Source organism: Rutidosis leptorrhynchoides, chromosome 1, assembly GCF_046630445.1.
Source record: "Rutidosis leptorrhynchoides isolate AG116_Rl617_1_P2 chromosome 1, CSIRO_AGI_Rlap_v1, whole genome shotgun sequence".
In the NCBI taxonomy this organism is placed as follows: Eukaryota; Viridiplantae; Streptophyta; class Magnoliopsida; order Asterales; family Asteraceae; genus Rutidosis; species Rutidosis leptorrhynchoides.
In genome coordinates this window covers 435,787,298-435,802,394 of record NC_092333.1, presented here as the reverse complement: position 1 = coordinate 435,802,394, position 15,097 = coordinate 435,787,298, and positions in this window count along the sequence as shown.

Here is a 15,097-nt window from a genome sequence, read left to right as displayed (position 1 = left end):
GTCCCGAAATTTAAGTAGGCGTATTAGTCGTTGTTTCTTCCTCGAGATCTTGCGTTTCCGAATTCACGAATAGATGAGGATACTTCCTTTGCATTTGATCTTGTCTTTCCCAAGTAAACTCGGATCCCCTTTTGGCATTCCAACGAACCTTGACAATCGGGATTCGGCTTTGTTTCAATGTCTTGACGGAGGTGTCCACAATTTCAACCGGTTCCTCCACAAAATGAAGTTTGTCATCAATAGTAAGTTCTTCGAGAGGGATGACGATATCGGGTTCGGCAAGACACTTTTTCAAGTTAGATACATGGAAGGTAGGATGAACGGAGTTCAATTGAGGCGGAAGATCTAAACGATAAGCAACGGTCCCAATACGCTCCAAGATTTCGAAAGGACCAATATACCGCGGATTTAGCTTCCCGCGTTTCCCAAAACGGATTACACCCTTCCAAGGTGCGACTTTTAACATTACTCGGTCACCGACTTGAAATTCAAGATCGTTGCGTCGTTTGTCGGTATAGCTCTTTTGACGACTTCGGGCCGTCCTAAGCCTATCTCGGATTTGAACGATTTTCTCGGTGGTTTCGTGAATGAGTTCGGGTCCGGTGATTTGCACGTCGCCTACCTCGGCCCAACAAAGAGGTGAACGACATTTGCGGCCATATAGCGCTTCAAAAGGTGCGGCTTTAATACTCGCGTGATAACTATTGTTGTAAGAGAACTCGGCGAGAGGTAAGTGCTTGTCCCAAGCTTTTCCGAAATCAACCACGCAAGCTCGTAACATGTCCTCTAAGGTTTGAATTGTACGTTCGCTTTGTCCATCGGTTTGAGGATGATATGCGGTGCTCATGTCTAAACGCGTTCCCAACGCTTCTTGCAATGTACGCCAAAATCTAGAAACGAAACGGCCATCTCGGTCGGAGATAATCGATAATGGTACACCGTGTCGGGCTACGATCTCCTTAATGTAAAGTTGTGCAAGTTTCTCCATTTTGTCCGTTTCTTTCATGGCAAGGAAGTGTGCGGATTTGGTGAGACGGTCAACAATAACCCAAATGGTATCATAACCGCCCGTCGTTTTTGGTAGTTTGGTGATAAAATCCATCGTTATTCTTTCCCACTTCCATTGCGGGATCTCGGGTTGTTGAAGTAGTCCGGACGGTCTTTGGTGTTCGGCTTTGACCTTGGAACATGTCAAACACTTGGAAACATAAGTAGCTACGTCCCTTTTGATGTTCGGCCACCAATATAGTTGTTTAAGGTCGTGGTACATCTTATTGGCACCGGGGTGAATCGAGTATCGTGACTTATGGGCTTCATCTAAAATAAGGCTTCGTAGATCCCCATAACTAGGCACCCAAATTCTTCCGGCGAAATATCGGAGTCCGGTTTCTTTAACTTCGAATCGAGAGGTGAGGACGTTCAAGTGTTCGAGAGAGATGTTTTCATCCTTGAGAGCCTCATCTTGGGCTACCCGAATTTGGCTATTAAGGTTGGTGTGAATGGTGATGTTTAAAGCTCTGACACGGAGAGGCACCGCTCTTTCTTTTCGACTTAAGGCATCGGCTACTACATTTGCCTTCCCGGGATGGTAACGAAGCTCGCAATCGTAATCGTTTAAGGTTTCAATCCACCTTCGTTGTCTCATGTTTAGTTGCTTTTGATCGAAAATGTGTTGAAGGCTTTTGTGATCGGTGAAGATAGTACTCTTGGTTCCATAGAGATAGTGTCTCCACATTTTAAGTGCAAAGACAACGGCTCCGAGTTCGAGATCATGTGTCGTATAGTTTCGTTCATGAATTTTGAGTTGTCGAGAAGCATAAGCAATGACTTTCGTTCGTTGCATCAATACACACCCAAAACCATGTTTTGAGGCATCGCAATATACAACAAAGTCATCATTGCCTTCGGGAAGTGACAAGATAGGAGCGGTGGTTAGCTTCGTTTTCAAGATTTGAAACGCGGATTCATGTTCGGTCGCCCAAATGAATTTCTTTCCCTTGTGAGTCAATGCGGTTAGAGGACGTGCAACCAAAGAGAAATTTTCGATGAATCTACGATAGTACCCGGCGAGACCCAAAAATTGACGAATGTGAGTAGGAGTAGTAGGAGTCTCCCATTTGCTAATGGCTTCGATTTTCGTGGGATCGACTTTAATACCTTGATCACTTACAACATGACCAAGAAATTGAACTTCCTTTAACCAAAATTCACACTTGGAGAATTTGGCATAGAGTTGTTCTTGTCTTAAAAGTTCAAGCACAAGTCGGAGGTGTTCCTCGTGTTCTTCTTCGCTTTTTGAATAGACTAAAATATCATCGATGAACACGATAACGAATTTGTCAAGATACGGTTTGCACACGCGGTTCATAAGATCCATGAACACCGCTGGTGCGTTAGTGAGACCAAATGGCATTACAAGAAATTCATAACTACCATAACGAGTTCGGAAAGCGGTTTTGGAGACATCTTCCCCCTTAACCCTTAATTGATGATAACCCGAGCGGAGATCGATTTTCGAATATACACAAGACCCTTGTAGTTGATCAAAGAGGTCATCGATGCGAGGAAGAGGATATCGGTTCTTAACCGTCAATTTATTTAGTTCACGATAATCAATGCACATTCGTAGGGATCCGTCTTTCTTTTTAACAAACAAAATCGGAGCGCCCCAAGGTGAATGGCTAGGTTGGATAAAACCTCGATCAAGTAGTTCTTGGATTTGACTTTGCAATTCTTGCATTTCAGATGGAGCGAGTCTATATGGTGCACGTGCTACGGGTGCGGCTCCCGGAATGAGATCGATTTGGAATTCTACCGGTCGATGAGGCGGAAGACCCGGCAATTCATCGGGAAATACATCGGAATAGTCACTAACAATTGGCACATCATCGATATGCTTATCATCGGACTCAACTTTCTTAACGTGGGCAAGGGTCGCAAAACAACCCTTACGGAGCAGTTTTCTAACTTTAAGGCACGAAACGTGGTTGAGTCTGGTGCAACTCTTATCGCCATAGACAATCAAAGGTTCACCATTCTCGATAGGAATTCGGATTGCGTTAAGATCACAAAGAATGTGAGATTTCGTTTTGACTAACCAATTCATACCGATTATTACATCAAAGCTTCCTAGTTCCATGGGTATCAAGTCAATTTCAAATTCCTTACCCAAAATGTTTAACGTACACCCCCGGTAATATGTGTTGGCACTTAATAGTTTCCCGTTAGCCACTTCAATGGTATAAGTGGTATCTAATGGAAGAGGTGGAGTGCTAAAAGAATGAGTCAAAGTCTTGGATACAAAGCATTTATCGGCACCTGAATCGAATAAGCAAGAGACATAAGAATTGTTGAGAAGAAACGTACCCGTGACTAGTTCAGTGTCATCCCGGGCTTCCTCGGTGTTGATGTTGAAAGCTCGGCCGCGCGTATTGGGGTTATCTTTCTTCTTTGGGCATGCATTTCTATAATGACCCGTTTGGCCACATTCGTAACAAGTGCCCGTCTTTGGTGCATTGGGCCACTTTCGAGCGACGGGAGTGGCACTTTTACAATCGTTGGCCTTATGACCAACTCCTTGGCACCGGTGGCAAATTAACTTACTACATTCGCCAAAGTGATGTTTGTTGCATTTGTTGCAAAGAGGTAGGTTCCCGGCATAACCTTTCTTGCCGTCGGAGGTGTAAGGCTTCTTAGCAAAGTTGTTGTTGCTTGATTGGGAGGGTTCCCACTTTCTTTTGTTGCCGCCCGATTTATCCTCGGCCTTAGGTGCCGGAACTACGATTTCGTCAACCGTTTCAATTAGTTGGCGAGCCATGTTCATAGCGGCTTGATGAGTAGTGGGTTTGGATGACATCACCCCTTGTTTGATGCTTTTTGGAAGACCGAGCATGTAGAGCTCAATCCTTTGAGATTCGGGGTTAACAAGATTAGGACACATCAAGGATAGTTCGGCGAAGCGTTGATTATAAGCTTTAAGATCGTTTCCGACCGCTTTCAAAGCTCTTAGTTCTTCCTCAAGCTTTCGGGTTTCTTCGCGCGGAAAATATTCAACAATCATCTTTTCCTTTAGATCGGCCCAAGAGAGGGCATGAGCTTCATCGGTACCCACCGATTGAACATAGGTGTTCCACCATGTTAGAGCAATTCCGGAGAAAGTGTGAGTGGAGTATTTGACCTTGTCTTGGTCCCGACAACCGCTTATGCTAAAGACGGCTTCCGTTTGCTCAAACCATCGGGTGAGCACGACCGGTCCCCCGGTTCCATCAAAAGTGTGAGGTTTGCACCCCATGAAAGCTTTATATGAGCATCCCTCGTTTGAGTTTCCGGCTCCATTGTTGTTGTTGTTGTTGTTGTTGTTGTGGTTGTTATTATTATTGTTGTTGGATGAGTGACCGGCCATGGCCGCATCTACGGCGGTAGCTATCATCCGTTCGAGAGCTTGTTCGGGAGTTTCATTGCGGCGTACACGACGAGGAGCCATTGTTCCTTCAAGACACAAGAATATCATTGATTAGTATTCTCAATAATACTAACCGTGATATAGAATAAAGATAAAGAGAAGTTTTTCCTTGACTCGCCTTAAATTCTTTATGTCATAATGTCGGAACGTTCATATGAGTCACCGTAATATAATCCCGGAAATTATATTACCCTGATTCATATGTGCATTCGACATCATTTCATATAGTCAAGGTGGCGCGTCAATCAAATTAAACAACGTGAGATTAAGATGAACTAAGAGTAGATATGAGTAGAAGCGTTCGAGTATAAATGCACAAGTAGTCAAGTAATTCCTACTTCAAGTCTATATGCCGGTTGTAGTCTAGACTCACCAATGTACCCTATGACTCGGGGTTGACACTAATGAACTCTAAATCCCTACAACCAACGCTCTGATACCATCTGTAGCGACCCGACCAAATCGTCATTGACGGCGCCGTCTACTTAGGTCCCGTTACGTGGTCATAAGTCTTTAAAACAACGTTTGACCAAAAGATATGTCGCATTTAATTCAAATGTAAAGGTTGTTCAAGTTTACAAGAATTGTTCCACCACAAGTTACGATACAAAGTTTTAAGTACAAATGAAACTTATGCGACACAATTTAAAAGTATTCAAAAGACGCTCCATCTATGCATGTATACTCGACATCCAATGCAAGTATCAAAATAATGAGCGGAAGCATGTATCATGTATCGTTCAAGGACCTGAGAAAAACATAGAAATCTGTCAACGAAAACGTTGGTGAAATCATAGGTTTAAGTAAGTAAGTACACGTGAACCACAAGATTTGCATCAATGAAATAATAGTAATACATTCCAAAAGTTTGTTTCACGAGCACCCAATTATCAAAGCTTAACGTTTCCTTCCATTGAACCCCATCACTTAGTGCTAGAACATACACTGTTTCTCGAAAATATATTTCATTCGTAAACGGCAGCGAACCGTTTGAATGAGGGTTTGTCAAACCCATATGGATCCATACAACATAAGTTCTCGCTTACACCCGGCAAGTGTAACTAATGATAATCGAATTGAGGATTTTGTTCTAAACTCGTATGTAGAATGTTTGTTTTCCTGTACTTGTGTTCACTTAGTAAAAGAAATGTTTATGTTTTCTCATCCCAAATGTAAGTTCAAAAAGAGTAAGAGTGGGACTATGATCTCACCTTGAATGCACGAGTAGTAAAGTACTTCAACAAGTAAACGTGTGCAAAGAACAATGCTAGTCTTGACCTAAACAATAGGTTTGTATCAATAACGGTAAACACGATAGGTCAAAGATGTTCAATTAGTCCTATGGCTCATTACGACTCGATTAATATAGCATGTGAATCAATTTGTCAAGTTTCATGCACGATACAAGTAGTTAAGTATGTTAGAACGATTGTATAATCGTTTGGTTATGTTTGACTAAAAGTCAAACTTGGTCAAAGTCAAAGTCAACGGGGTCGGGTCGGGTATCCGACAATTTTCTCATGATGAGAAATCATTTATGAGCAGAATGGCCAAGTTTCATGTTAATCGGAGTTACGGTTAAGCGGGAAACATTTTGTGAAAGGAAAAATAAAAACAAAAATGAGCTGGGCATATGCGCGGCGCGCAATGGGTTGCGCGGCGCGCACCCAGTGCAATTTCTGGTCAGAACTCAACCAAGAAGGCAAGCATCTGAGATTTCTGATTCTGCGCGGCGCGCGGGTAAATGCGCGGCGCGCAATACCTGGGAATCATGCAGTTTGCAGAAAAAAATGGTCCAAGTCACGAACCAAAACTCAAATTAACATATTTTATGAACCGAAAACATCCAAAATGCATACTATATATCGTTGGAAAGGTAATTTGACAAGGAAAACAACTAAACACGTTTCATCAAACAAAAACATCAATTTCAATAACCGATTTTCCGTCAAGTGATCATTACGAATCCATTTTCAAAGTTTCAAGTTCATCAAATGCATTTTATGATTCGGGCAACCAATTTACATGTATGATATGCCGTTTCGAAGGTAATCAAGCATACAATCCAACTAAACACTTACCAACAATAATCCATGGCATTCAATGCATCAAAAGTCCATTTCAAGTTCATCAAACCCTAACCCAAATTCACCAAAATCAATAATCAAGTTCATGAAGTTTTCTAAGGCAACCTACACATCAAATTGAAGCTAGTGATGCTAGTAACACAATTAAAAACATCAACTTTCAACATCTAACTACATATGATCATCCAAAATTCAAGAACAACACACCAAAATTCAAGTTCATGCTAGTTACACTAAAACAACGAGATCGAGCATACACATCATATATTCATGTTAGACTTGAGCCATAGACACTAATTAACACTTTTATAAGTTAAAAACATCAAGAACACAAAATCTAGTGATTTTAGAAAGTTACCCAAATGAGATGAAGTTGGTACCAAAATGAAGAGGATGAAGAGAGGATCACGAATATGTAATTTATTTGGTTGCTAGCTCCCTAATCCGGATTTAGATGATGAATGAATGAGAAAGGAAATTGGGTGTGTTCTTGCTAGAGAGAAAGAGAGAGAGAGAGGGAGATGGTAATGAATGGGTGAAAGGGGTTTGACCCTTTGACCTAGTCAAGGGTTTGATCCCTTGTCAAGTTTAGTCCCTCAACTTTCGTTCGGGTGCGGGAATTACCTAAACGAGATAATTTAAAATGCGTATCAACGGGAGATGTTATAAACATATAACGGACTTTATATTAGTATAACGGAAAAGTAAACGGAAAAAGGCGGGATGTTACATCGGGTGGGCGAGGTTCGGCTCAGGCGGCTCTCTTCCTTTCGCTGCCGGGTGTCTTTCTTTAAGGGTTTGTAGACAGCGAGCTCTTTTTCTGGAACTCTACTTCCCATTTAGTTGGAATCGGTTCTTAGTTGGGGTGGGAGCTGATTTGGGCAGATTTGCAGTGGCGTGTGTTTGTGTTCTGAAATCCGTTGGGTTTTGGTGGTCTGGCCGCTACCGGCGGCTACTAGGGAATGGAGCCAGATGCTGGCGGCATTTGGCGGTTGCTGGAAGATGTTACCTATCCTTGGTGGTAGCGGGTGGCGGGGAATGGATTTAGTGGTTGGTATTGGCTTCCATTGGTGGTTGTCGGTGGCTACTAGTCGCTGTCAATAGTGGGTGACGGCTGCGGGAGGCCATCGACGTCCTATGATGGTGCTAGTGGTGGTTGGATCCTGCCGGGTGGTATCCGGCTTTAGCGGGTGGATGTTGGTAGAAGATAACTACTATTGCCAACTGCTTAAGTCTACGAACGCTTGAACCTGGAGGTTTGTAATTGTCCTTAGAAAATTGTCTAAATGACTGTCTCCTTTACGGTTTGGTTTTGCATTTGGATCTGTTCGGCTGCTGCGAGTTCGATTCATATATTCTATTTTTCCCGTCGTCGGGTTTTTAGTGGGCTTGATGTTGTTGCCGACAAATTTGACTAGTCGACTTCGACAAATTGGCCTCGGGTTATGTGTTCTTGCGTTGCCAGGTGTTTGGTTTGAATTTTTGGTTCCGGGGTGAAGATGCGGGGTTTGATTCGGAGTCGAGTTTATGTGCTCGCTCTATAATAGTCGTTCAGTATGTTTAGAACGAACATAGCGGGGGTTATTGTGTTATGGTCATTTGTGACTAATTATTATGTTCCACTGGAACCAGGTATATATATATATATATATATATATATATATATATATATATATATATATATATATATAGTAATATTTTGCCAAAGAAAATTGGATATATACTTTCTCAAATATCCTGATGTCGCCCATATACCCATTATTGTCCCACTGTCATCTACAAACTTTCAAAAAATGTACCGATGTCACCCACTATACTTTTTTTTACCTGTAACGAAAACAATTAATGACGTGGCTTGTAAGTAGTCATGACACATCGGTGATACATCAGAACAGAAACTAAAGTATATGGGCTACATCAAAACACAACGGAAAGTATATAGGCGACATCGGGATATATAAAATGAAAAAAAAAAGTTAAATAATTTACTTTACCGGTTCAGCAGGTAACCGGTAATGAAATGTTGACATTGGTACATTTTTTGAAAGTTTGTAGACGATATAGGCGACATCAGGACATTTGAGAAAGTATATAGCCAATTTGTGGCTTTAACTCTTTGTAAAAAAAAAAAAAAATTTATCTCCTACCATGTAGATAGTTTAGTTAGGTGTTTTTTGGTGAACTGTACGTGAATTATGTCCTTCTGTGACTTGGTAGATTTGTAATGGCGCCTTATTTAATACGGAGTACAATCATCATCATCATAGCTTTTAAAAAAAAATGAAAGGAAATCTTATGCAATTAAACTACATGTCAGGTCGTTTAGCCTTTGAAGATAAAACCCACTTTCGATAAAGAAATTAATTTGAGAGGTTTTAAATATGACGTCCATTTGAATTAACGGGTGTTATAAATGATTAAAATGAACATATACTCCCTCCGTCCTATCTTATGTGTCCACTGTTGACTTTTCAAAGTCTTTTTTATCAACTTTGACCGTAAATATTTTTATTTGTACTATGTAATATTTGATGAAAATGATATGAATGAGTTGAGTTTTCAATGTGTTTTCATTCCATATAATTTTCATCAAATATTATGTAACACAAATAAAAATATTTATGGTCAAAGTTGACAAAGAAAGAATTTGAAAAGTTAATAGTGGACACTTAAGATGGGACGGAGGGAGTATAATAATATCGTTTTTAAGTGGGTAATTATGTTATATACAAGGTTAAAAATGGGTATATATGATATAATTTTGTTTAAGTGGGTAAATACGTGATTATTAAGGTTGGGAAGGGTATATATGATAAAACCTCTAAATAGAAACTCATTTAGAGGGCTCTCAATCATGACAAGCTTTCTTATCAAGACTAGCTGATACATCAACGCCACATCAGCATTTTCTCATCAGGACTAACCTAGAACTAAACACTCTCAACCATAACATACTCCCTCCAGTGTTGTAAATCTCCCAAGATCTCTCCGAGATCTCCCCCGAGATCTCGTTTTTAGAAGGCAACCGAGACGAGATGTCCATCTCCCGAGGTTTCTCGGTCAACGGGGTCAAACTTAGTCTAAGCCACGATTTCTCGGATTTTCTTTCTAATTTGTAAGATTTTCTTGTAAAATTCGTAATTTCTAAGATTTTCTCACTCATTTCTCGGATATTTTTGTAAAATCTCGTAAAAAAAGTATATAAAATATACATATATTTATGTTTTTATGTATATTTTTATTAAAAAAATTATAAAGTCAACGTAAGTCAACGTCCGAGATCTCTCCGAAATTATTTCGAGATGCCTAGATCCCCTTAAAAAAATCCAAACGAGATCTCCCCGAGATCCGAATTCTCCAACCTTGACTCCCTCATATAAATTGAAACCCACTATATTATTTAGTTAAAGAAGTTACAAGCATTTAGGCTAATGGTACAAGTAACAAAATCATATCACTCCGTCCTTGAGTCTGGGTGAGAAAGAAAAGTAGGGTGAAGGAGATGGGTGGCTGCATGGCGCCACCGAGAGCTGGCCGCTGCTATTGACGTTTTGCAGGGCGACTTGCTGAGCAGACTAGGGCGGACCACCGTTGAGAGCTCTATTAATATAACAATTTGATGCAATTTAACGGAAATCATAAAGACTGTTGTCAATATAATTCAAAAGGAATATAAAGAAATGATGAGAAGTGAATTCTTACTATATATTCTGATTGTGGTATTTGATGTCACAACTTCATTGGCCCAACACCTCATTTTTCACCGTAGAAACCTAATTACATTTGGGTTGACCCCCGACCCGACCAGTAGCACTGTAGTAATTTTTTATTTTTAATTTGTATTTGTATTTTTATTATTTTTTTATGTTTCCCTTATATTTTTCTCCACCCGCGGCCTTGACCCCCCCAACATGATCCGGCCCGGTACTGTAGGACTATAGCAAAAGAAATTTATGTTTCCCTCATATTTTTCTCCTCCAAGCGCGACCCAAAAAACTAATTTATTCTAATCTATGTCTTTAATCTTTCACTTCAAGTATCAGGTTAAAAAGATGTGATTTCTTTACCTTTTAACCATTTTCATTTTTTACTTTTCTTTCATCACATAACTCGGAAACACAACTGCCAAAACAAATCTTTCCTTAGACTCGATTTATTTTAAACGAATGGTTGCAAATGCAACGTGTGTATTAGGTTTGTGTGGTTAGAGTTGGAATGAATACGTTCATGTTGAAAGCATATAATCAAATAGATATAGATATAAAATATAAAATTGGTATGTTTTCTCTTTTTTTTTTTTTTTTTTTTTTTTTGTCTTTTACTAAAACTGTCGGATGTCACATTTGGTAAGCCAAGCTGATGTATATGTTTCGTAAATAGAACAACACCGTACCTGTTTTCAATATATAGCGTCATTTATCAAACTATGGTACATATCAGTGACACATCTAGAATATTTGGACACTGTTAGCAAAAAAAAAAAAAAAATTAAAACATGACCAACTTTGCGACTTGTTATTTTTTGATCAAAAGTTAAAGTGCTAGCCATTATAAATGCAAACATTTTATTTATAACACACAAACGCATGGGCGGAAGCATAAATTTTTTCACTGGGGCTGAATTTAAAAAAAAAAAAAAAGTAGGAACTTTTTTGTGAAAAAATATTGAGTCTTTTGAGCATATTTATTATTTGACTTTCTCAAATCCACCTCAGTAAATAGATAAAAATAATTGGGTAAAGTTTTTTGATGTCATGATAAAAGTAGGTAAAAAATAAAGAGTAAAACTATAAAATGAACACAAATTAGAATGTAATAACAAATTTTCTTAAATTAGGTTTTTTTTGTAAACTATTAAATTGGGACGGGTGAAGTATATGTTAAGATTGTTCAAAGTTATACGGAGTACTATACTGCTGGACTATTTACATATTCAGATTTAAATTCCTATTTTCCACTTCTTTTATTATTTCAAGACAAAATTACGCTCGTCGTCCCTGAACTTGTATCCAGTTTTCTCAGGTCATCCTTAAACTTCTTTTTTTTGCTGGCGTCGTCCCTTAACTTGTACTTTGTAACTCCGGTCGTCCCTCCGTCTAACTTCCGTTTAAATTTTCTGTAAGTCATCCCATGTACTAAGCACGTGAAGGTATTTTTGTCTTTTTGTCTTTTTCTTCTCTTCACCCTCTTTTCTCCACTTAACTCATATATTACCTTTATCCTAAAATCATGAACCCACATATTTTTTATACTAAATTCAAACAATTTAAATTTTTAATTCAGTTCAAACAAATAAGTAGTACTATTGTTTAAATTAGAGATGACTAATGATAACTTTTGAAACTGAGAACACGGTTATCTAAAAGTTAATTGAATAAAATTGTCACTCGCAAACTTAATTTTAATAATATAAATAAATGATGACTAATATACATATACATATGCACACGGAATAACGGAATAATGGAACTTGAGAAACAATCATACATACATCAAAAGAATATAAGCACACATTATTAAATAAATATTAATAATGCTTCAGTTCATCATCAAACCAATACTCAAAATTACATTAAAATTTAACTGTACCCATTGTTGGGATTTTAACTCAAATACAAATACAAAACCTTGAATTTTGTGGTAAGATTTGTTCATTTTTGCTCTCGATTTGTGCGTGCTTGTGTTGGTCACCCAGTGCCAAACACTTATGAAACCGAGATTTGTAACAGTGACCAAAATCAAATGATGAAACCCAGATGGCAAAATCAAATGTTCAAACGACGGGGTGGTTTCAGATCTCAAAAACCTGCAACCAACGCAAACTGTCGCCTCCACCATCAGAAACCTGCAACGATCGCAACCGCCGCCTCCGCCATCGGGAAACCTGCAACCATCGTCGGATATATTTAATCGTATTTTAGATCTGAACACATGCGAGACTCCCCATTTATTCTAATAAAAATTTCTGGCAGTTCTTTTGATTTGATTAAAAAAAATGAGGGAGATTTTAGAGAGAGAAACAAGGAGAGGATGTGGGATCTGGAAAATGAAAGAAGAAACTGTGTTTTGAAGAAGATAAAAAGGAAAGAAAAGAAAAATAAAAGAAACGAAAAATTAAATTATTTCAATAAAAAGTGCTAGAAAGACGAAAATACCCTCATGTGCCTAGCACATGGGATGACTTAACAGAAAATTTAAACGGAAGTTAGACGGAGGGATGACCTGAGTTACAAAGTACAAGTTAAGGGACGACACCAGCAAAAAAAAATTTAAGGATGACCTGAGAAGACTGAATACAAGTTCAGGGACGATGAGCGTAATTTTTGTCTTATTTCAATTGATTTTAAGTTTATCTTCACAATCATCGTTACAATATACTCCGTATACTGCACTGCCTAAAGGTCAAGGCAAAAATCATTAAATATGTTGATATTTTATGTTTTTACAAAAACGATTTATGGAGTTCATCTATTTACATATTTAGATAACTAGTCCGGACCGGCCTGCACGTTGCGGCGGGGGCTTTCGGGCTGCGTATTCATATTTAACGTAGCGTTGTGTATTTACAGAGGGGAACACGGTCCATGTGTTAAGCGCCGTTTTAGATGTCCTTGTGTTAAGCGTTTTTTAAAAAGTATCCGTTTCGAACGTAGTTAGTTTTGTTTTGTTCAATAATTTTTTTTCGAGTGTAACGGTGCTGTCGGAAAAATTTAACTCGCGGCGAGCATAAAGATTCGGGTTTTCGTTGTGTTTAGCGTTTTTTAAAAGTGTCCGTTTTGAACGTGATTAGTTTCGTTTTGATCATAAAATTATTTCGAGTCTAACGCTGCTGTCGAAAAAATTTAACTCGTGGCGAGCGGGAAGATACGGGTTGTCGTTGTGTTTAGCGTTTTTTTAAAAAATTGTCCTTTTCGCGTATAGTTAGTCCCGTTGGTTTCGTAAGATTTTTCCGAATTGAACGGTGGTCTCGGAAAAATTTAACTCGCACCGAGTGAGAAGATAGGGCCAGTTATAAATCCAGGTGGAATTAGTTTTATTTTAATAAAAGTATATATTTACACTTTTAGCCCCTAAAAAAGTGTAAACTTGAGGGGACCGTTGTGTAAATATAGCCGAGGTTGTGGGACCGTTTGTAATGTGAACACAAACTCAAAACGCGATATAACTAAAACTACACACTTCTCCACCTCTTTTAGTATATAAGTATTAGTATTAATTAATATTAATATTAATTAATATTAATATTAATTAATTAATATTAATATTAATATTAATAAAATATTAACAATGTTTAAACACATTTTTAATAGAATGGTTGAATGATGTATAAATTATAAACTTAAGGAGCATAAATGAAAAAAGTAGCAAAAAGACAAATAGTTATCTTCTCCCAAAGTCATCTCTTCCAACCCATCTTCCCAAACTCACCTTAGTGAATCTTTGAATATTCATTCTTCAATTTACTGGTTGCACTTCCATATGATTAAAAAAAACTCTGAAAAATTTACACTTCGTCAACTAAATTGACTGGTAAAACGTGCAACCCCTACCGACAACATAGATCCGCCCCTGGTACATATATATGTTAAACATAGAATTAATATATATTACAATTTAATTGATATTACGTTTCAAAACGGTTATACATATTCATTTCATACCTCAGAGTTCTTCAGAGTGTCAAACATAAACAAAACACTACTATCTTCACCTGTCCCTAGCATGGAAAACAATAAAACTTGCATGGGAGAAAATATGGGAAATTAGTAGAACGCTAAGTGAATTAGACATTCTAACAAATATCACTATATATTATCAAGCCTAGCTTTTAGGAATCATGCATCTGGTTACAGGCATAAGGACACAACGTTACTCAGTTATCACATAATATAGCATTGAACAACTATAACCTACAGAGCTAGGCAATGATTCACATAACAGAGCAGTAATAGCATCGACTAGTTATCACTAAAAGCACCAATGGCATTAACAATCATAGCCTTACATAACTAATTAACCTGTTTTCTTCGATTCTTCTTGCATCGTCTTTGTAACTAGTTGATCTACAAAATAAAACAAATAAATGCTTAATATCCGATAAAGCTTGGAACTTTATTATTTTTGGGCTTAATATCGAAGGTAAAAACGTGACTTTTTTGCCGATAACAAATATCTCAAACTCAGGCTTTGCTTATTGTTGAGTCCCCAAAATAATTAAGGATTTAATTATGACAAAACAGCAATTATGTACACTCAAATGTTATGTGCAGCCAGCATCGATTTATTTGCTATAGCTATAATTATGACAAACAACTTGATGATGGTGTGGGTTTATTTAAATAGAGTCCAAACGTGTAATGAAATGTCCCGTTCTTATTGATTAAAAACGTTCCATATTAATTGATTTCGTTGCGAGGTTTTGACCTCTATATGAGACATTTTTCAAAGACTGCATTCATTTTTAAAACAAACCATAACCTTTATTTCAAAAATAAAGGTTTAAAAAGCTTTACATAGATTATCAAATAATGATAATCTAAAATATCAT